This window comes from Cetorhinus maximus, chromosome 31 (assembly GCF_964194155.1).
Source record: "Cetorhinus maximus chromosome 31, sCetMax3.hap1.1, whole genome shotgun sequence".
NCBI lineage: Eukaryota > Metazoa > Chordata > Chondrichthyes > Lamniformes > Cetorhinidae > Cetorhinus > Cetorhinus maximus.
In genome coordinates, this window is record NC_135909.1 from 18848533 (window position 1) to 18870551 (window position 22019).

General features: G+C 43.5%; 2 non-coding genes across 2 annotated transcripts; both read left to right on the forward strand.

Moving 5' to 3' along the window:
• Positions 1–7447: 7447 nt before the first annotated feature.
• Positions 7448–7538, forward strand: trnar-ucu (transfer RNA arginine (anticodon UCU)). Its single transcript is given in 2 exon segments — positions 7448–7484; positions 7503–7538. It is a non-coding gene; the product is annotated as a tRNA-Arg (tRNA).
• Positions 7539–14448: 6910 nt separating this feature from the next.
• On the forward strand, positions 14449–14538 carry trnar-ucg (transfer RNA arginine (anticodon UCG)). The gene is given in 2 exon segments: positions 14449–14485; positions 14503–14538. It is a non-coding gene; the product is annotated as a tRNA-Arg (tRNA).
• Positions 14539–22019: the final 7481 nt, after the last annotated feature.

A 22019-nucleotide genomic window follows, 5' to 3' on the forward strand; every position in this document is an offset into this window, starting at 1 on the left:
GGCAACAGCTCTCAGCTTACCCAAAATTACACTGAAATGAGCTGCCTGTTTAATTAAAGTTTTCGTTATTTAGAATGTTCTGCTCCTTCTGGCTTGTACCTTTGCTGTTGTCTCTCAGTTTAATTTACACAGCAGCTCATTCCCCCTCTGCACCTAACTCCCACTTTCAACAAATCCACATTATAAACTCTTCACTCTGCAATTTACTTTTTCTGTGTTTGAGCTCCCAGGTTAATCGAGTTTTTGGATGTAATTTAATTGTCCCACTTAATTTACCTGAAAGTAACGTTTGTGTTTGAATTATCAACTCATTTGTACTGTAATTATAATTTATATGGATTCCATTTTTCAACAAACTGGAAGTTTTCAATTAAAAATCTAGAGATAATTGAGTTGTTCTGCAAAGATCTGTCTATTCCACTCAGTTCAATAAACCCTGTCAGAATACTTTATCCAGGCAACATCTCTACTTGTTCAACTGATGCTGCACTGAAGTCTCAGCTTTTACACATTAATGTTTACAGGAGTTGATCCAGTTTTGATGTCAACTTGTTTGCTGGTGTTGATTTACTCGGATTCTTCAACTGATTTCTCTCCTGTCCAATGAAGCTCTCTGAACTTCACTTTTCCTCTCAGAATTTCAGTCGAAATGATTTTTGAACTATTTTATTCAAGGATTTTGTGTTGTGCATGTCTCCCTAGCTCTCCACATGGTCATGCAGAAGGTGTTACTGCTGTGTTGCCAAGCAGATGACAGATTTATTTGACACGTTATTGTGACAGGATTTTGGGTTTGAATGAAGTCACAAATCTGGTTGTGATGCATTGTGGCCTCATCTGTCACGTGACCTGTCAGGGGATGTCCCGGCAGGTCACGTTACAGACCCCAGTCCTGTAGCTGTGGATTCGGTGATTTGTTAAAAACTTTCAGTGGGCCTGATTTGGTCGCATTTGGCTTTGAAACATAAGTGAATGTCCCCGAAACCCGTGCCAGAATTTGTGTGTAACAAAGAAGGTTGACACTCCAGTACTGTATTGAGGGAGGGCTGCACTATTGTTGGTGCTGTCCTCAAATAATGATGATAAACCAAGGTCCTGCCCAACCTCTTATTTTATCATAAGTGACCCCCATGGCGCTGTGCCGGAGGCACACGAGCAGTGGAGTTATGCCCCCGAGCACTCAATCATTATCCCAAAACATGTTCACATTGTTGTTTGTGGGTGTTTCCTGCGCAGAAATTAGCTGCCCCTTTCTGACAGAAAGTGTCTGTTCATTTTTCCTGAATCAGTTTCAGTTTTGCTCCAGAAAACATGAAATCTGACTTAAAACTCAACTCAGGTGGGATTCAAAATGAAAAGAAATCCATCAGCAATAAAGGGCACAGGCATTAATTGATCAGAGTGTGTGAGGGACTGTTATGACGTGGCAGATGATGTGTACCAGGCAGACCCATTCGTCGAGGGATTCCCGGTCATGTAACCTCAAAGGTTTTGCAATTTATATGTATTACGAGATGTGTGCACTGAATTCAGGAGCAATATGCCTGACAGGACACTTCGAAATTTGAAAAATTAAATTAATATGTTTATTAAAAGTAAAAGATGTCAAGCACATACATAAGACTACAAATACTACGATTAAAAACTCCTCAAGTTACTAATTAACCTGACCCCCCAGATACACTGATCTTAAGGTCTGAAATAGATTTTAGAATTAAAGCAGGCTCAGCAAGTTAACACAATACCCTGGACAGTGGAATGCCTTATGGCTTTTCTCCAACTCCCGTTTAGTTAGACAGCAGACTTACACAAAAATGCTGGAGGCTTCATTGAGGCCATTTCACACACTCCTGTTAGGTTTTAAATGTCCTTTTCCAACATAACATTTCATTCTCCTTTATATATGTTCCTCTCTTTTTAATATGTAAATTCTAAAGTCCCTTATGTCGTTGAAATTGTATCTTGTTCACAATATAAAAAAAAACTCCCATGTCGTCACTATTTTCAGTAACCTTTGGGAAAAGTAAACATATTCCTTAGCCTTGCTTATCTGGCTAGTTGTAAACTGACTGAGATCCCTTTGAAATCAAACATCCCTTCATTTATCCAACAATGCAAATTCCCTTCACACCTTACATGCTAATCCAGCTTCCATGTTTACTCATTCGCATGTCAAGCACCTAACTTCTTTTGATGAGTTTAATCTATCAGTCTACTTGTCTCCAAATGTAATTACATTACACACAGACAGACCCAACTATACTTACCCCATGAAATTACTTAACAATAAGGCAGAAAAATATTGTGAAAACTATTATACTTTCATGACAAGAAGTAATTCTTTCTGTGTAAAGTATTGATTTCAGTAAATAAATATCCTCGGTGTACCACTTCTGTGTAATCCTGAGCAATAACTGGTGGCAGATTTTTAAAGTGATGAAAAATTGCCTAGCGCTATTGAAGAAGCACAGTGAATTCTCCTGCTGCCCTGACCAACATCCCTGAATCAGTAACACCACCAGAAACAGCTGCACACAAAGAACTTACTGAAGGGTCAAAGTTTAATATAGAAAACCAAACCCCTCCCGGGCTTCAAAAAGGAACACATTGATCTTCAGAAAACCATCTTCATCAACTCCAATATCAGATCATTGAGAAACAGGTGTCTCCTCCCGTTTGGCTTCATTATGTGTGGAAATTGGAATTTTCTTGTTTCACAGCTCATGAAAGTACATGGGAGCAGTTTGAACAGCATTTCCTGTGTTTCAATGAGGAATTGTCACCTGATTTTTTTTAAAAATCACAGAAAATGCTTGTAACACGGAAGAGGTTTGCTCATCACAGGATTAATACAAGCTCACTCCTCCATCCAATCAGTGAGGCATGTAGACATTTGGGGGATATTAACAGAGAGGGAAACAATTGGTTTCTAATTACGCTCCCCTGCTGATTTTTCCCAAAATCACAACGGAAGTGGGTCAATAGACCGATTTTTAAGGATGTAAACTCCCAAATGCTGATCAAAGGATTGGAAGCTGGTAAAATGTGGGAAATGCAGGTAGGAGAGGAAAATTTCCCTCTTTGTAGAATTTTCTGGGAGATGAGTTGTGTGTGGAAATGTAGCTCAGCAGTATAGATCGTCAATGTTGAGATAATAATGGGACCAACAAGCGATGACACCTCATTTCAGTTCCTTCTGGATTTAGTTTTTCTTTATGTAGAGGGGGTGGAGGAACAGAAGTAAACTATTCTTCCCCCAACTCTGACTTACCCATTTAATGAACTCATGACTGGTCTGCATTTTTGCTCCATTTACCCCTCTTCGTTTCATAATCCTTAAAACACTGAACAAACAAGAGCTATCGATTTCAGTTTGGAACTTTTCAGTTGACGCCCAGCGTTTACAGTTGTTTGGGGGAGGGAGTTTCCACCATCCTTTGTGTGAAGACGTGCTTCCTGAAGTTACCTCTGAAGTGCTTCATTCTAATTTAAAGGTTAATTCCCCTTGATGAGGACAACTCCACCCATCCCATTCCCTGTCGTACCAGAGGTAATAGTTTCCCTCTATCTACCCTGTCAAATCATTCAAGCACTGTAAACATCTCAGTTGGATCACCCCTTAGTCTCTGATATTGAAGGTATTACAATACTAGTATTTACAATCTGTCCTCGTCGTTTGAATCTGGTATCACTCTGATGAAATTCTGCCGCTCCCACTCCAAGGACAATCGTTCCTGCCGTCTATTGTCAGGAATAGAACCCATTGATCAAAACAGAGTTTTATTCACCTGTAATATGATTCCCAATACTTCGTATTCTATTAGCCTTAGAGGTTATTTTTACCTTCCTGTCCACTAGCTTTTAATGATGTTTGTACATCTCTCTCGGCTCCTCCACAGTTTCAAGCATCTCACCACAAAAATAAACAGCCTTTTCAATACATTATAGGTTTAATTAGGTGGCCCTTCATTTTAAATGTCATTTGCTAAAACTTGCTCACTCACTGAACTTATCAAGAAAATGTCAAACTAAATGTTTTCAGCAAGGACAATGTTATTTTTTTTCTCTGCTCCATCGCCATTAACTTTTCCAGTTGCTCTTTCAGCCACTGTAAATCCGGAGAATGAAAGGGAAGGAAAAGTCCTGCTCCCTTTCCTGAATCCTATTTGTTCATCATTCCAATAAAACCTGGGGAAAGGACTGTAATAGCTCAGTATCAATTTTGATTAAGTCTGAAAATTTCCAATTTAAAAAAATTCATTCCAGCGATGTGAGCTTCGCTGGTTTGGACAGCATTGATTTCCCATCCCTAATTCGCCTTGAGAATGTGGTGGTGACCTTCCTTTTTGAACCGCTGCAGTCCATGTGGTGTAGCTACGTCCACAGTACTGTCAGGAAGGGAGTTCCAGGATTTTTAGCACCGACAATGAAGGAACGGCGGTATATTTCCAAGTCAAGGTGGTGTGTGGCTTGGAGGTGAATTTCCAGGTGATGGTGTTCCCATCTATTTGCTGACCTTGCCCTTCTACATGGTAGTGGTCGAGGGTGTGGAAGGTACTGCCGAAGGAGCCTTGGTGAGTTTCTGCAGTGCACCTTGTAGATGGTACACGCTGCTGCTACTGTGCGTTGGCGGTGGAGAGATTGAATGTTTGTGGAATTGGTCTCTGTCATGCGAGCTGCTTTGTCTTGGATGGTATCAAGCATCTTGAGTGTTGTGGGAGCTGCACTTATCCAGGCAAGTGGTTAGTATTCCATCACACTCCTGACCTGTGTCTTGTAAATGGTGGACAGGGTTTGGGGAGTTAGGAGGTGAGTTATTCACCTCACGATTCCTAGCCTCTGACCTTCTATTATAGCCATTATGGCTATTCCAGTTCAGTTTATGGTCAATGGTCGCCCCCAGGATGTTGTTGCTGGGGGATTCAGTTATGGTAATGCCACTGAACATCAAGGCAATGTTTGGATTCTCACTTCTTGGAGATGATTATTGCCTGACACTTGTGTGGCGCGAATTTTACTTGTCACTTGTCATCTCCAGTGAGACATTGATAAGCATCCGATTCCAAGCCATTTTTATGCAAAACGTACCCAAACAGGAAAAAGCAATTAACTAAAAATACCCAACAACTTGATTCTAACCCACGTGTGAAAAGCACAACTGTTTCATTTTCCCTCCCCTCAGCACCGATCTCAGCTTTAAGTCATGGTCTCATATCTTTTTTTTTTCCAGCCATGAAGAGTTGGCAAGAAGGTTCTGAAATTGCAGCCAGGTGTGCAATGTTGGAAATGCGGTTACTGTAAACAAAACTAAAAATCTATCTCATCAAGTCAGGAACTGTTTAGAATGGAGCAGTGTGAAACATTTCCTGAAGATTTTTTTTTTTATTCATTGGCTTTCAAACTTTTCATCAATGGGAAAAAATATTGTTTAATGAGTATAACAAACAAAGACTTGGGCTGATCTTAAGTACCTGTACTAAAACTCCCCTTCACATTCCTTTGATAAGAGCATCTCCAGTTTTTATTTTTAAGTCCACCCACATACCGAATCCCTCACCACTGATCCCATTGCAGTAAATTTCCACTGCACGCTCTCCAGGGTCTTTGTGTTCTTGCTAAATGTTTGCCCGAGCCCTCACCACGATCTTCTATTCCACATTACAACGTGATACCCCTCCAATTCTTTCAACCCATTTATCTGCGTTATTTTTATAAACTAAGGTAACGATTCCTTATAGATGAGAGCTTCCTTCAACATTAGTCTCCTTAAAGTTGTGGAAAAACGACCTTCCAATCTCCAATGAATAAGCCCTAATGAAATTTTCCAATCAACCCATGAACAGCCCGCCCTCTTCATTCCACTTATTGTTATTTTTATTTTCACAATCCTACTTCTTCAGCACAAATGCTTCGCTCCTCTCCTTTAAACCCTCAACAATAAAAGTGTCCCTTCCTCCATCGACAATTTGCAAATTACTTATTTTACATGTAACCCATGTTAAAGAAGAGGTACTAGAAGGTCTGGCTGTGCTTAATGTTGATAAGTCAGTGGGACCAAATGGAATGCATCTGATAATGTTGAGGGTTGTATTGGTGGAAATTGTGAAAGTACTGGCCTGAACCTTCTGAATTTGATTTTTTTCACCCAGTTACAAACCACTTTGTTACTCTAGGATGCAGAAATGAATAAAAGTGAATCAGTGTTGAACAGATTCTGACATCCCTCAACTCCATTTTATTTTAAAAGGAACAACTTCTCCTCGATGTAACTGTGTTCCTCTAAGAATGAGATCACCACGTCCTGGGAACACAGCAGCAATCTCGCCAAGGTCTGATCTGCAACCTTGAAACTCAGTGAAAGGTTGTCACCGTCCCGTCCGAATCTGATCGCCACCTCAAGCCCAACATTCAGCTTGGTTGGGCAAATAAAACAACCTGATTCCCCTCGTCCTCCAACGCAAACTGAACTCCAGAGGTGAGGTGAGAGTGACTACCCTTGACATCAAGGCAGCATTTGACTGTGTGGCATTATGGATCCCCAGCAAACCTGGAGACAATGGGAATCGGGGGGAGGTTGGGTGGCGGGGGGGGGGGATGGGTGGGGGGGTGCGCGGGGCTGGTGTTGGGCTGGGGTGCGGGAGCTCCCTGCTGGTTGGAGTCAAACCCAGCTCAAAGAAAGATGATTGTGGTTGTGGAGGCCAATTATCTCAGTTCCAGGACATCACTGCGGGTGTTCCTCGGTGTGGTGTCCTAGGCCCAACCATCTTCAGCTGCTTCACCATTGACCTTCCTTCCAGCAGAATTGGGAATGTTCGCTGATGATTTCTCAATGTTCAGCACCATTTTCAACAGCTCCGATACTGAAACAGCCCATGTCCAAATCATCACCCACCCTCTGTCCAGAAGACTCGGGACTGCAAAGAACTCTAAGAAATCTTCTTTCAAATTCCTCATCTCCAAGGTAAATATCCCCTACCGCTACAATGTGTCGAGGTAATTTATGTTCCTCGCCATAAGGCCGAGGATATTGTATGCTTCGTGAACGATTCTTTCAACCTGCACTGCCTCCTTTAATGATTTAAGCAGATGTACATCATTTCCCGCTATTCCGGCACCGTCTTTGGAATTTTAAACTTTATTTTGTCTTTTCTCCTCGTGTTCTTCCGACCAAAATGAATCACTTCACAGTTCTCTGTAAACAAAATTTAGCCACCATTTGTCCTCCCTGCTTTCCAACCTATGTCTCTTTGAAGGAAGTTGCTATTTCTTTCGAACTTCTATAGCTCTGTTCACAGCCACAGGACGTCCAAAACACTTCACAGGCCATGAGTGCTTTTGAAATGTCGCCATTGTTCAAATGGTGGAAATTGCTGACCGTTTGAACCTTGTGTTCTGCAGTCTCTGAAATTCCCTTGTGTCGAATGGCAAATAGGACTTGCATGTCTCTGGCTCTGTGGTGCAACGGATAGCGTGTTGGACTTCTAGCTGTTGTCATATAAGAGATTCAAAGGTTGTGGGTTCGAGTCCCACCAGAGTCGATTTTTAGATAAAGGTTTGAAGCAAATCAGCAACTGGTTCATCCATGTTCTCAGTTGCCGTCACCAACCTCCTTCTGTACAGGTAAATCCAGTCTCTCCCCGCTTTCCAACCTGAACCACTTAACAGAAGAAAATTCGCCACCTAACAATGAAACGAGTGGCAAAAGGAGTAGAGCCGCTTCGCCGCTACAAGGATACAGAATTGGCTGAGTGGCAGGAAACAGAGGTTGGTGGTAAATGGATGTTTTTCGGCCTGGCGGAAGGGTTGGGACCTTTGTTTTTCCTGATAAATATCAATGACCGAGACCTTTGTGCCCAGGACAAAATTTCAACGTTTGCGGAGGATACAAAGCTTGGAAGCATTGTGGAGAGTGTGGAGAATAGTGTAGAACTTCAAATGGACTTGGACCTTTTGGTGGAAATGGAGAGACGGGTGGCAGATGAAGTTCAATGGAGAGAGGTTTGGTTGGTAGAACATGGAGAGACAACATAAAATGAAGGGTACAACTCTAACGGAAGAGGAAAAGCAGAGGGACTTGGATGTTTATGTACCTAATTTATTGAAGGTGGCAGGACAGGTTGAGAGAGTTTTTCCATCAACCATACAGTATCCTGGGCTTTATGGACAAAAGGATAGAGTGCAAGAGTAAGAGGCTATGTTGAATTTGTATAATTCATGAGTTCAGCCTCAACAAGAGTATTGCGTCCGGTTCCGGGCGCCACTCTTTAGGGAGGATGTGAAGGTGCTGGAGAAATTGCAGAAAAGATTCACGTGAATGGTTCCAGGGACGAGGAGCTTCGGTTACGAGGATATGTTGGAGAAGATATGGCTGTTTTACTCAGAGAAAAAAAAGGTTAGGAGGAGATTTGATAGAGGTGTTCAAAATCATTAGAAGTCTGGACATAGTAGATAGGGAGAAATTCTTTTCACTCGTGAGAGGATCGAAAATGATATTTGATTAGTAAAAAAAAAGTGGAATGTTTTCAGAAGTTTTTTAAAAAAATTATTATTTTGATGTCTAAGAGTATGATGGAGGCAGGGTCAACTGAATCATTCAAAAGGGAATTATGTTATCTGAAAATGAAGAATGTGTAGGGTTACGGGGAGAAGGTAGGGGAATGGTTCAAGAGTTGTTCATTCGGAGAGTCTGTGAAGACATGATGGGCCAAATGCCCTCTTTCTGTGCTGTAACAATGTAGTTTTTCGTTGATATATAGCCAACGAGCATCAGTGACATGCAGCATAACACTACTTCCCATAACTGCTCCGTCATCTTTCCAAACTGTTTCTGACAGACAGCTCGAAACAAGATTGATGTGAGTCTACAGCCCTGAACATCAACGCCAACACGATTATCACAGCTGGAATGAACAGTTCCTGTTGCAGCTTCAGATCAGACATTAGATTATCACAGGCGCTCTGTCAAACTGCATGTTTTACTTCAGTCAAATTTCCAGTTGGACACTTGGAATGAGCGGCTGTGTGGATATTAATGGTCCAGGGGTAGATTTCATTTTTGCCAGACTGGATTCTCAGTTCCATTCCCAGACATTTCCCTTTCTCTTTCTGAATCCAAACTTGGTCCCTTATTCATTTCCACTTTTCATTGTTTCATCACCGGCCACGTTTCTATCTGTCTGAGCCTTTCACTCTGCAATTCCTTCTAGAAACGCCCCCAATTGCCAACCACCACCCCCACCCCGACCCCCACCCCCACCCCCACCCCGCTTAAGACCCTCTTTAAATCCACCCCTTTGACCAAGGTTTTGTTCAGCTTCCCAAATTTATGACTCAGTGTAGAATGTTGCTTGACTGAGCTCCTTTGAAGAGCTTTGGGAAGTTTTATTCAATTGCAGTGCTGTTGTTGAAATTGTTCAAATTTGGATAAATTAATTTTCAGAATCAATTTTGTTAAAATTTTCCTCGAATTTTCTCCAATTGTTTCGCGTTGTGAAACTCCTGCCATGAGGTGTTCACATGATGATCAGTTTGATAGAGTAAATCAGGAGAAACTGTTCCCACTGACGGAAGGGCCGCTGACCAGAGGGCACAGTTTGACGCTGATTGGGAAAATAGCCAGGAGAGAGATGAGGAGAATATATTTTACACAGAGCGTTGTTGTGAAATGGAAGCTTTCTGGACGGGTGGTGGAAGCAGATTCAATAATAACTTTAAAAAGACTTTTGGAGAAATATCTGAAAGGAAAAACAATACAGGAATATGGGGAGAGACTTGGATGTGGGAGCAATCATATCGCTCAACCAAAGACCCAGCACAGGCGGAATGACCTCTGTCTGTCCTGTATCCTTCTATGATTCATGGATAGAAATCAGTCCTACATCCTTTGGGGCATGAAGGGTGTGAGAAGCTGGCATGAGAATTGATCCCTTGGGAGCGGAATGGAAACGGTAAAATATTGTCTTCTTTCAGGAAATACAAACTGAAATGCAGGTATGACTATGTCTGTTTAAATGTGGTTTGTTACCAGTTCCAGATTATTGAATTTAACGGGTTGTGTTATCAGGCAAGGAGCTTACTATGATATAAAAACCGGAAATGCTGGAAACACTCAGCAACAACTGTAATTGGAAAACGGATTAATGTTTCAAGTTAACGATACTCCAGCAGAACTGAGGAAAGAGAGAAATGTAATAGGTTTTGAAGAAGTGAATGATTCGGGGGCTGGGAAGAGGTTGAAGAAAAGCGCAGGTCTGTGATGGTGTAGGCGCCCGGAGAGATGAAATTACAGAAAAAAAGTATCACGGGGCAAAAGCCAAAGGGAACAGACAAAGAAACGAACGATTGGCTCAGATGAGGTGTGAATGGCTGGATAGCAGCCGTCCAATTGCAATGAGAAAGAATAGAGAATGAGGGAAAAGACGAAACAGCAAAAAACACATGAAACAAGATGGAGATAGAGTTTATAATCTAAAAATATTGAACGCAGTGTGAGTCCTGAAATCTGTAGGGTGCCGAGTTGAAAGATGACCGTGTTCTTCCTCTGGTTTACGTTAATCTTCATTGGAACGGTGCAGCAGACTAAGGACAGAAAGGTCAGAGTGGGAGCAAGGTGGCGAATTGAAATTACGAGTGACAGGAAAGTCGGAGTCAGGCTTGCGGACTGAAAGGAGGTGGTGTCAAAGCAGTCACTCAGTCTGTGGGGCCTTATCAAGTAGCGGAGGCCATATTGTGAACACCAAATACATTATATTAAATTGAAAGCAGGACAAGTGTATCACTGTTACACTTGGAAGGAGTGTGTGGGGCCTTGAATGTTGAGAATGGAAGAGGTAAAAGAAGACATTCAATTCATGCAGTTTCCTGGGATTGTGCCCTAGAAAAGGGAAGGTGTACTGGGGGAGCACCAGCTGTCGTCGAGTGAATGGTCGCTTTGGAATGGTGATTGTGGAGGAGAAGGGAGGGTGTTTTTGGTGGTCATATCATGTTGGTTGTGGTGGAAATGTCGGAGGATAATGTGTTGAATATGGAAACGGGCGGGCTGGACGGTGAAAACAAGCGCCACTGAATCAACTCCGCTCAACTTACACAGGACACAATAATCCGCATTTCCCGGTCAGCAACAATTACCACCTCACATAAAGATTTTGCCTCCCCGATGTTCCTGCACATTTCTCCAAGGATCTTGCCGTCCTGATGTCAGAGAAATGAACAGTCCCGCTCCCATCTAACTCCCCCATCTCAACCCAGCGGCAGAGTCATGGAACGAAAGGACGTGGCCCCTGTTTACAGCATTAGCTGCCTTATTCTGGTAGTTTAAATATCGAGTCATTGACTGTGGGTGAGCGAATACATGACTGACTGGGTGAGATGGTGAAGCAGTTTCTGTGTACAGACTGTGTACAGTTTTAGCCTCCTTAGTTTAGAAAGGATATAATTGCATTACAGCAGGTCAGAGGAGATTCAGTCGACTGATTCCTGGAATGGAAGGGTTTCCTTATGAGGAAAGGTTGAGGAGGTTGGACCTATACCCATTGGAGTTTTGAAGAATGGGAGGTGATCTTACTGAAAGATGTAAAATCCTGAGGGGACTTGACAGGGTGGCTGCTGAGACTATGTTTCCTTTTGTGGGGGACTCTACAATCAGGTGACTCAGTTTAAAAATATCGGCCTCTCCCATTTCAGACTGACAGAAGGTAATTTGTTTTGTTTCTATCTCTCTCAGTGGGACATTAATCTGTGGATTTCTCTTCCCCAGAGAGCAGTGGAGGCTGGGTTATTGAAAATGTTCACGGCTGAGTTGGAGATATTTTTGACAAAGGAATGAGTAAAGAATTATGGGGGGCAGAAAGGAAAGTGGAGTTGCGGCCACATTCAGATCAGCCATGCTGGAGCAGCTTCGAGGGGCTGAATGGCCTCTTGCTGCTCCTGATTTTCGTGTTCTTGTTCTTGTGTGCCTCTCTCGGCTCTGCTGTCCCTGTCCTGCTCACCGTCTCGCATGCCGCACTGCTCGGCGCCTCAGTAAGCTCCCGCTCTCCGGCCTGCTCCCTACCCCTCACCGCCTTACTTGCTGTTCTGCTTGTCACCATCTCCTCAGTTCTTGTGGTGAGATGGGCGGCGACAGGGGTCAGGAGGGAGGTGCCGAGTGGGAGGTGAGCGGCTTGGTAGTCGGGTATCGAGCGGTGCGGTATAAGGGTTGGCGTGTAGCGCAGTAAGCGAGGCGGCGAGGGTCTGGGGTCTGTGCACCTGGCATTCGGGAGCAGGGGAGTGAGTGGGAGGCAGCAAGTGGGCGACCGTCAATGGCTGAACAACGAGGACGTCAGCGGTGGGAGGAAGGGCGCACGCACCGGCAGATTGAGTGGGTGCCGAGTTCCTGTTCCAGCTCGGTGTCAGGAGTTACAGTGTAAAACTGATCACAATTCTAGCATTGCTGAGTTCTGATGAAATGTCATCGACCTGAAACGTGAACACCCTTTCACTGACCACGCTGCTGCCTGCCATGAGGTGTAATTCTTAATTGTTTTCTGGTGTTACGACAGAAACCCAAAAGGAGGGTTGACGCACTCTGGAGGACAATGAATGCACATAGCGGTTATCTCGCTTACTTGTGGAAGGCTCATTGGTCTAGAGGTATGATTCTCGCTTCGGGGTTTTCATTAAATGATTATGCATCTCGGGTTCAAATCCCCGACGATCCCTCGTGTTTCACCACTTAAAATCCAAATTTCTTTGCGAGCGAAAAGGCGGATTTTATTTAAACCGGGGCGAGGTTTCAATAGCTGAGAAGTAACTACAGCGAAATTATCTCTGTAAAACACGTGGAGTAAATGAAGAAACTGTTGCTCATGTAATCGGACGGTTAATTTATCCTAATAAGAGAAGTGTAAAAGTTAATTTATCCCAAACCTAGGTTTGATTGCAGTGAATGCATAACTCAATGTCTTCAATAATATTTCAAGGAGCAAATTTCAGATACAGATAAATAACCATTTTATCACTGAACCATCATATATTTGATTAATACAAATCTATCAAACTGAGATTTAAAATTAATGTGTTGTTTCCCGATTGGATCTCTGAAATTCCAGGACCCTTTGTTGAGAGAGATGTTTCCTAATTTCACTCCGGAAATGTCATGTTTTTCGACGGCGCCCCAACGCCCCCACACCCCTCCCCTTCCCCCAATTCCGAAATTCGCAGAAGTTTCTCTCTCTGACACTATCGTCTTAACATGTCATCATTCTCCTGCAACGTTTTGAAGCTCTCTGACCCTCTGCCTCGTGGCCTCCCCTCTACCGCAGCTAAATTCCAGAAAATAAACCACAGAACAGCCCCATCATTTAAACTATTACCAAAGGAAGCCGTTCTTCCCGAATTAATGTCCATCTAGATGGTAACAGTCGTGGGTTTCCCTGCCGATTAGGCAGTCCACCCAAATACTTACAATTTAATACGAGAAAATCTTTTCCCCACGTTGTCTTTGGATCCTTTTTGAATGAAATAAAATCTGCCCTGTTTGGTTACTGACCCTTGCGCCAGTGGGAACAGTTCATCTTTATTTACTTTCTCTAAACCCTCTTGACAGTTCTGTCTGTGGAGTGATTAAAAATACCGAAAGCCAGACGTGGGATTTGAACAATGAGGGACTGTAGATCAATGATAAGGGAAGTGATACTTTGATAATCACATTAGGAAATAGTTTGAAAGTTATGAAATCCGTCCAAACCTGTGCATTGCTGGTTCAGGAGCATAATGCGTCACTAGGGCGTGGGAAACTCGGATTAGATTCTCGACGCCTACATACAAGTTGCCTATTTTGTTACAGCATCACAGTCCCTAAATTATTTCATTTTCTTCGAGGTCAGGTTACTTTCAGTTTGCTTTCTGTTTTAGGGCAGTGATCTTGTAGTTCGGTAAATAAATTGATTTCAGCATATCTGGTGATTCAGGAGTGAAATTCTTATTTATCGTCATAGAGACCTGGGTTCGATTGCAGTGAATGCATAACTCAATGTCTTCAATAATGTTTCAAAGAACATATTTCCGATACAGAGAAATACCCATTTTCTTACTGATCCATCATATATTTGATGTATACAATTCTATCAAACTGAGATTTAAAATTAAAGTGCTGTTTCCCGACGGGATCTCTGAAATTCCAGTCCCCTTTGCTGGGAGAGATGTTTCCTAATTTCACTCAGGAAACATCATGTTTTTTGACTGCGCCCCAACGCCCCCACACCCCTCCCACTCCCCCAATGCCGAAATTGGCAGAAGTTTCTCTCTCTGACACTATCGTCTTAACATGTTGGAAACATAGATAAAATTGCTCATTAATTCGGGAAGAACGGCTTCCTTTGGTAATGGTTTATATGAAAGGAAAGTTCTGTGGTTTATTTTCGGCAATTTAGCAACGGTAGAGGGGAGGCCACGAGATGTAGTGCGAGAGCTGGCCGCGTAGCCTAATGGATAAGGCGTCTGACTTCGGTGGTGTTGGCTGAGGTTATCAGAAGATTGCAGGTTCGAGTCCTGCCGCGGTCGTTTTATACAGAAATCTGTCAAACTTACTGAACACCGCGGCCTCATTCGTCAGCTGAAGTTTCTGCGTTACCTTCCAAACATTTCAGGGCTCTTTCTCACACTCTCTGCTTTTGTTAATTTGTGCATTAATTTCAAACTCAACTTTGTATTTTGTGTAGTTCCTAACAGACCCACAATATCTGATCATGTTCGTTAAGTTATTGATTTGTCCAACTGGAACAAAAATCTTTGCATCAATCGGTTTAATAAAATGCTTTGAGATATTTCCAATGTTCGCATGAATCTGAATTAGCTGAATCTGCTGTCACTGGACTAACAATACAGAGGGCCAGGTTAATCTCTGTGGGCACGGGTCTAAATCCCACCAGAGCAGATTTAAATTAAAATATTTCCTAAATTTGGAATTGAAACCTAGGCTCAGTAATGGCGGCTATGAAACTATCATCGATTGCAGTAAAAACCCACCCGGTTCACGAATGCCCTTTACGGAAATAAATCATCCGCCCTTCCCTTGCCTGCCGTACATGTGACTCCAGACCCACAGTAATTTGCTTCACTCGTCACTTCGAGGATAATGTGAGATGCTCAACAAATGCTGAGCTTGCAAAAAGCGCCCATATTCCTTGAAAAAGGAAAGCTGAGGGGTGGTCTCATACAGGTCTTTAAACTTATGAAAGATTTTGGGAGGCTGAATGCAACAATAATGGAGTAGAGAAGGGACGATAAGCCTGTATCTCGCTCTCACACACAAGACAACGGCTGACGGGTCGAATACAACATTATAATTACTTAACTGTGCATCGGCGACTCATAAGAGTGTTGGATAAATTCCATCCGCAATGTCTCCGCGGCACTCTCCAGATTCCATGGGAGCGCTGCCGAACAAACTGGAGTGGCGTTCTTGAAGGCAGCTCATCAATCATTCAGGCCAAACTCCTGAAACATTAACTTGGATGGACTGCACGCTGTGTCCGGATGGTCGAAAAGTGTTGCACCCTCCAGGTCCTGTTTTCTCAACTCTCAAATGGCCAACATTCCAGGGGAGGACAAATAAAACGCTTCAAAGATTCTCTGAAAGGTTCATTCAGGCGCTGCAGCATTCATATTAATGACTGCGAGGAGCTTGCTTCTCATCATTCAAAATGACCAAAACTTATCCCACAAGCTGCAGCACACTCTGAGTCACAAGGTCTCAATGATGAGGCAGAACGGCGGCTGAGGAGAAGTGACAGGAAGCAAATCCTGCACTCCGGATCTCACTACCTCTTGGGACATCCTGTCCCATGTGTCCAAAGATCTGTGAACCAAGAATTGACCTGTTCACTCACATGAAGACCCATGGCAGAAACTCACGGCCCTGAGTGGATGTCATCATCGTATCGAGGAACAGACGATAACTATTGCTTGTTACAAAATACATATAAGAAAAGGTCATCTCCACTCTCGTAGTATTTCTAAAACTGTCCCTTTCCAAATAATGTGAACAAATATTCTCTATTGTCTCTGATCTGTCAACTTCATTAAATCAGAATGTGCTGCCATCTACTGGCCGCAACGCAGCGGTAGAAATTCACATTGTCGGTGTCGCGGGAACAGGTCAATGTGAGGAATTTGTGATGTGATGTGATGGGGCAGACAAAGAAATGCAAATATGAAATACAATTTAGAAAACATGATTAATTAATTTATTCCCATTGAATCGGCAGCAGTTACAGGACAACTATCGCCTGAAGCAACTGAGACGATTAGATAAACTGCATTTAAAGGAAGTCTAGATTAGTATAGGAGGGAAAATGAATTTCAGGGATAAACAGAGAATGTTACATGAAGTATTCTAGGCGGAGGATCTTGTCGGGCAGTTTACCTGTTAGAACAAATGGCCCACTTTCAGTGAGGTATGTTCTGGGTTGAATGTATCCAGATTTGCAAAGTGTCTCAGGGACTGACAGACATGTAATGAATCCCACACTCAAACTGCGAGTAAAAGACAGAGAGATCCAGAATGAATCATTAACTCAGGCCTGGTATCAGTGACTGACTGATACACATTGAATCGCACACTCTCACGGTGTGCAAGAGACCGAGCGATACAGAATGATTCATACACACGGGCACATCATCAGAAACTGACAGATCCCCGATAGAGTGAACCTCACACCCGTACAAGTGGAAAAGTTACAGCAGAGAAGGAGACCATTCGGCCTGTTGTCTGTCCTGAGATTCTTCAACAGGAACTCAGCTACCCCAGTCCCCAGCCCTGTCTCCATAGCCATGTAAATGTTTCTCTTCAGGCAGTTGTCCAGTTCCACTCTGAAAGCACCGATTTTAACCTGCCTCTCCCACTTGCCCCAGACAGGGCATTCCCGATCCTTACCACCCACCATGGAAAATGAATCCTCATGTTCCCATTGATTCGTTTAAAGCCGGTGCCTTGCACAAAGAGAAACTGTTCCTCACTGTCTAATCTGTCTCAATCCGTCGCGGCCTCGTCGACCTGTATTCCCGACCGTCAGGCATGGTTTCTCAGTCTGACCCCATCCCTGCAACATCGGAAAACTTCTTGGCCTACCCCTGCTCTTTGTTCGCATGTTCCATCAAATTACTTGATAAATCGGGATGAAGAACTTCCTTAAAGAATCAGTCATTGGTTTTAATGAAGGGACTGAGTGGTGATTTAATTTCTGGAACTAAGAAGCTCCTGGAGGGAGCTCAAGGGCCAACGAGAGTTACAGAGAGCAGAAAAATTCAGGGGAATGGTGAGGAGAGAAAACGAGCAATAGGGGCTTAGTTTACGATCCCCATTTCTACAAGACAAGTGGGCCTAACATAAAATTTGAGCTAAGTCGATCAAGGGTGATATCAGGAAGATCTTCACACAAAGGATCGTGCAAATCTGCAACCCTCTCCCGCAAAATGCTTTTGAACCTGGAGGTCAAACTGAACATTTAGAAACTGCATCTGATAGTTTTTGTTTGTTCAGTAAGTATTTTAAGGGTTACAAAAACACGGTGGATGGATGAAGTTCAAATACAGATCAGTCACGAGCTGAACAGGATTGAGTGGAGGACAGTCTCCGTCCGTTCCTATATTCACATCTTCCTGGACTAAACAAATCATCACCCACTCTCTTTTTTTTTGACAGTCAAAGTTAATTTCTCCTCCCCATCTTCATAACGAAAAACTAAACCTGGAGGGAACTGAAACGAGGCTCATTCCTTTATTGAGAACATTTTCCTCTCACGATTAACGATTTCCTGTTGAACACTAGAACCCCATCCACCAGTCAGTTACCAGTAACTGCTGCTGATACACAAAGAATCCTGTAACCCTGCATTCTCTATATTTCCCCAGCTGCAAATTCTTCCATCAGTTTTGGGGAATATTAACCATGAAAAATCAGTCCGATGATGATTTTGTTAACAATAACCAAATCCAATCAACCGGGCTTTTCCCTCTCTGTTAAACCTCTTTCTCGGTGGCTGCATATCTTACCGATTGGACACAGGAGTTGATCTTTCATCAGTCCAGTGGCGGACAGACCAACTGAATATTAGAGCAATTTCTGATATGGTTAAATTTCAAATGTCGTTCATGAAGTTTGTTTTCCTATTGCATCGATTCCTCTGTGAAGCCGGAAGGGGTTTGTTTTTGTTACCAAATGATTGTCTGTTCCAGTCCTTCAGAGGTGGGTTTTCACACTGCGCATAGACATTTTGGACATGGTGTTGAAACTATATTTCCATCATTAAACACCAGACTGAATATTCAGGGCATGTGCCAACAGCTCATGGATGCCAAAGTACATGAGTCGATTTGTTAAATGCCGTAGATTAAAGCAAAATACTGCAGCTGCTGCAAAACTGAAACAAAAACAGAAAATGCTGGAAAATCTCAGCAGGTCTAGCAGCATCAGTGGGGAGAGAAACAGAGTTAACGTTTCAGGACCGTGTGACACTTCTTCACAGCTGAAGAGAAGCGCAAACGTGATGACATTTATATTGTATCAGGTGGTTGGGGGCAGAGTGGGGGTGGGGAGTGGGGGGGTGGAGTGCGGAGGAAGTGAAGCTGGATAGAAGGTCAGCGATAGTGGGGACAAATGACAGATTGACAAGGGTGCCACAAATTAAAGGATGAAGGGAGTTTTAATGGCAGTGATAAGGGCTAAGAAAAAAGATGTTGATAGTGGTGCAAAGGAAAGGAAGCAGAATGTGATCATGGGAAACAAGGGTAGCATCGTGTGAAAGAACAACATGGAACACGTAACAGGTGACCCTTTGGGGGATGGGGTGGGGATGGGGGCGGTGGTGAAGAACAAAAAAATTAGAAAATGGGACAGAAGGGGGGTAAAAAGCGTATTAAACTGTGGATAAATGAATAAAAATAAAACTAAGTGGATAAAAAGTTTTTAAAAATAATTTAGTAAAAAAGGGGACTAAAAAGGGGGTGCGAATTGAGGAGAGAGTTCCTGGTCTGAAGTTGTTGAACTCAAGTTAAGTCCAGAACGCTGTAAACTGCCTAATCTCAAGATGAGTTGCTGTTCCTCCAGTTTGCATTGGGCTTCACTGAAAAATTGCAGCAGGACAAGGAGGGACATGTGGGCATGAGAGCAGGGTGGTGTGTTGAAATGGCAAGCGACAGACATGTCTGGGTCATGCTTGCAGACAGACAAAAGGTGTTCCACAAAGCAGTGACACCGTTTGGGTTTGATGTCCCAAGTGTAGACGAGGCCGCATTGGGAGCAACAAATGCAGTCGACCAAATTGGAAGAGGTGCAAGTGAAGCCCTGCTTCACCTGAAAGGAGTGTTCTGGCCATTCGATGGTGAGGAGGGAGGAGGTAAAGGGGCAATTGTTGCACCGTCTTCGATTGCATGGGATGGTGCCATGGGATAGGGATGAGGTGTTGGGAGTGATGGAGGAGTGATCCAGGTTGTCCCTGAGGGAACGGTCCCTCTGGGGTGCTGGCGGGTTGGGGGGGTGGTGGTCGGGGAGGATGAGGGGAAGGTGGTGGCATCATGATTGAGTTGGACGAAATGGCGGAGGATGATCCTTTGAATATGGAGGTTGGTGGGGTGGAAAGTGAGGACAAGGGGGACCCTATCGTGGTTGTGCGAGGGAGAGGAAGGTGTGAGGAGAGAGGCGCGGGAAATGGGAGGGACATGGTTGAGGGCACTGCCAAACACAGTGGGTGGGAAACCTGGGTTAAGGAAGAAGGAAGTCATGTCAGAAGCGCGGTTTTGGAAAGTTGCATCATCGGGACACATGTGAAGGCGGTGAAGGAACTGAGAGAATGGGATAGAGCCCTTACAGGAAGCGGGGTGTGAGGAGCTGTAGTTGAGGTAGCTGTGGGGGTCGCTGAGCTTGTATTGAATATTGGTGGACAGTCTATTACCAGAAATGGAGACAGAGAGGTCAAGGTAGGCAAGGGAAGTATTGGAGGTGGACGAAGTGACGGTGATGGAGGGGTGGAAATTGGAAGCAAATTTGATATATTTTTCCAGGTCCGGATAGAGCATGAAGAGTCACCGAAGTGAGTTCACCAGAGTTTGCTGGAAGTTTATCAGCATTAATGTACCCATTCAATGCATTTACGTGCTGATTGCCATTACCTCAGTCCTAGAGACTTTCTTAAGTTTAAACACAGCCTGAGAGTCCTACAGTTTGATTTTGTTTTGGCCGGATCAGGGTGCGTTGCCCAAGAGGTTTTTCAAACGTCTTTGCGTTCGAGATGGTGACATTTATTGAAATTAGGAGCATGTTTTAGAGCCCGAGAAATCATTGCAGGCAGTATATCACTGCAACACACGTGACGAAAATGAACACAAATGTTAAAGAAGGTTTGTCCATGTAACGGGAATCTGGATTGATCCTGATGCTGAAATCAGTCGGTTTCAATCGTGCCTGAATGAACATAGAAACCGACAGAACTGGAGTCCCGCAGTTTAATTTGATTTTATCCACACTTTAACTGTATTGTGGTATTTACACTGAGACGAGTTTGAGCCTTTTCTTGTGTTTGAGCAATCCGGTTCAGAGGGAATTAACAATCAGGGATTTGAGCAGGAATGAAATAAATTACTCAGCAGAATGTGACTCAGGGACACAGTAGGACAGTAAATGTTGGAGTTGGAGTGTCTTTGGACAGAAGGTGTCGGGGTGTCAGTTTCTCGTGACAGAATTGATACCCAAGTTCCGCCGGTAAATCAGCAGGAACTCGATCCAACTCATCCACACAGTCAAGCTGGTGAAACAAAATGACTGGCGGCCTGGCTCTTCCGCAGATCACTCGGCTCTCGGCCTCCTGCAATGTTCCTATGAAGCTCAGGTACGCTCGAAGAACAGCGCCTCATCTTTCAATTAGACACTTTACAGCTTTCCAGTGAGATCATTGAGATCAACAATATCGCTCTGGAAAAGTGTCCCCAACCCAACCACCCATTCTCCCTCCCTCCCGCGCCCCATTTTGACTTCGCTTTTCCTGTTTACAGAGGTTATTTCGAGATTCCTTTTCCACGTGTTGTTATTTTCGGATGGCAGTTGTTCATCAATCTGCCATTCACTCCTCCTCCAGAAACATCCTTTGTTTCTTTACTTGTTCCATTGATCTTACAGAGAGTTTTCAGGGGCACCACGGGCCTCATTTTGTGCTGTTGAAAATCTAAGAGCTTATGTTTCCCTCTCTCTGGCCATGCAGCATAAACTATTTTCTCATTTTTTTAACCGATTTCCAACATATCACAGGCTGTCGCTTTTAATTTTTTTTCCCACAAACAGGCTTACAACTAATTACAAAACTAACTTTTCCCAGTTCGGGTGAAAGGTCATTGATGTGAGACATGGACCCAGTTTCACATTCTTTGTTACTACCTGAGCTGTGGTGTAACTTTTACATTTTCTGACTTAACAATTGTGATGTGACAGGTTGGTTAAAAGGATTGGGGAGACAATGAAAGTTATCTTTGGTTGATGTAGCGTCCCTGGCTGCCTCGTTGTTCCAGTCTTTAGTGGTATTATTCTCATTTAGGGGTATTCTTTAAATTAGTTTGCTCGAGTTGTCAGGTTTAATTCCCGGACCAGCCCTCCTGAGATGCTGAAGACATCGGCGCACTTTTCAACCTCAGAGACTCTTCTTCACTCACTCTAAGTTGGACTTTCCATCCCTGCCTGGATCCCTGTGCTAGGCGCAAGTTCAAAGTTGTTCGTTTTATAAAAACAGTAAAATTCACTCTAATTATGAAACAGGAGTTTTAAAAGTACTGCAGCTGAAAATATAGCAATAAAGGCGGGAGAATCCGATCATGCAGGTGAAGTGTGAAGTGTGATCCTGACGCGAGTGCCCGAGTCTAGAATGACGGGGATCCATGAAGACAGAGAGTGTCTGAGCCAATAGTTCCGGGTATCTGTCGGGGGACAGGAGAAGGTCATTCAGCCCCTCCTTCCTGTTCCACCACTCAGTTAGACAATGGCTGATCTGTGCCTTAGC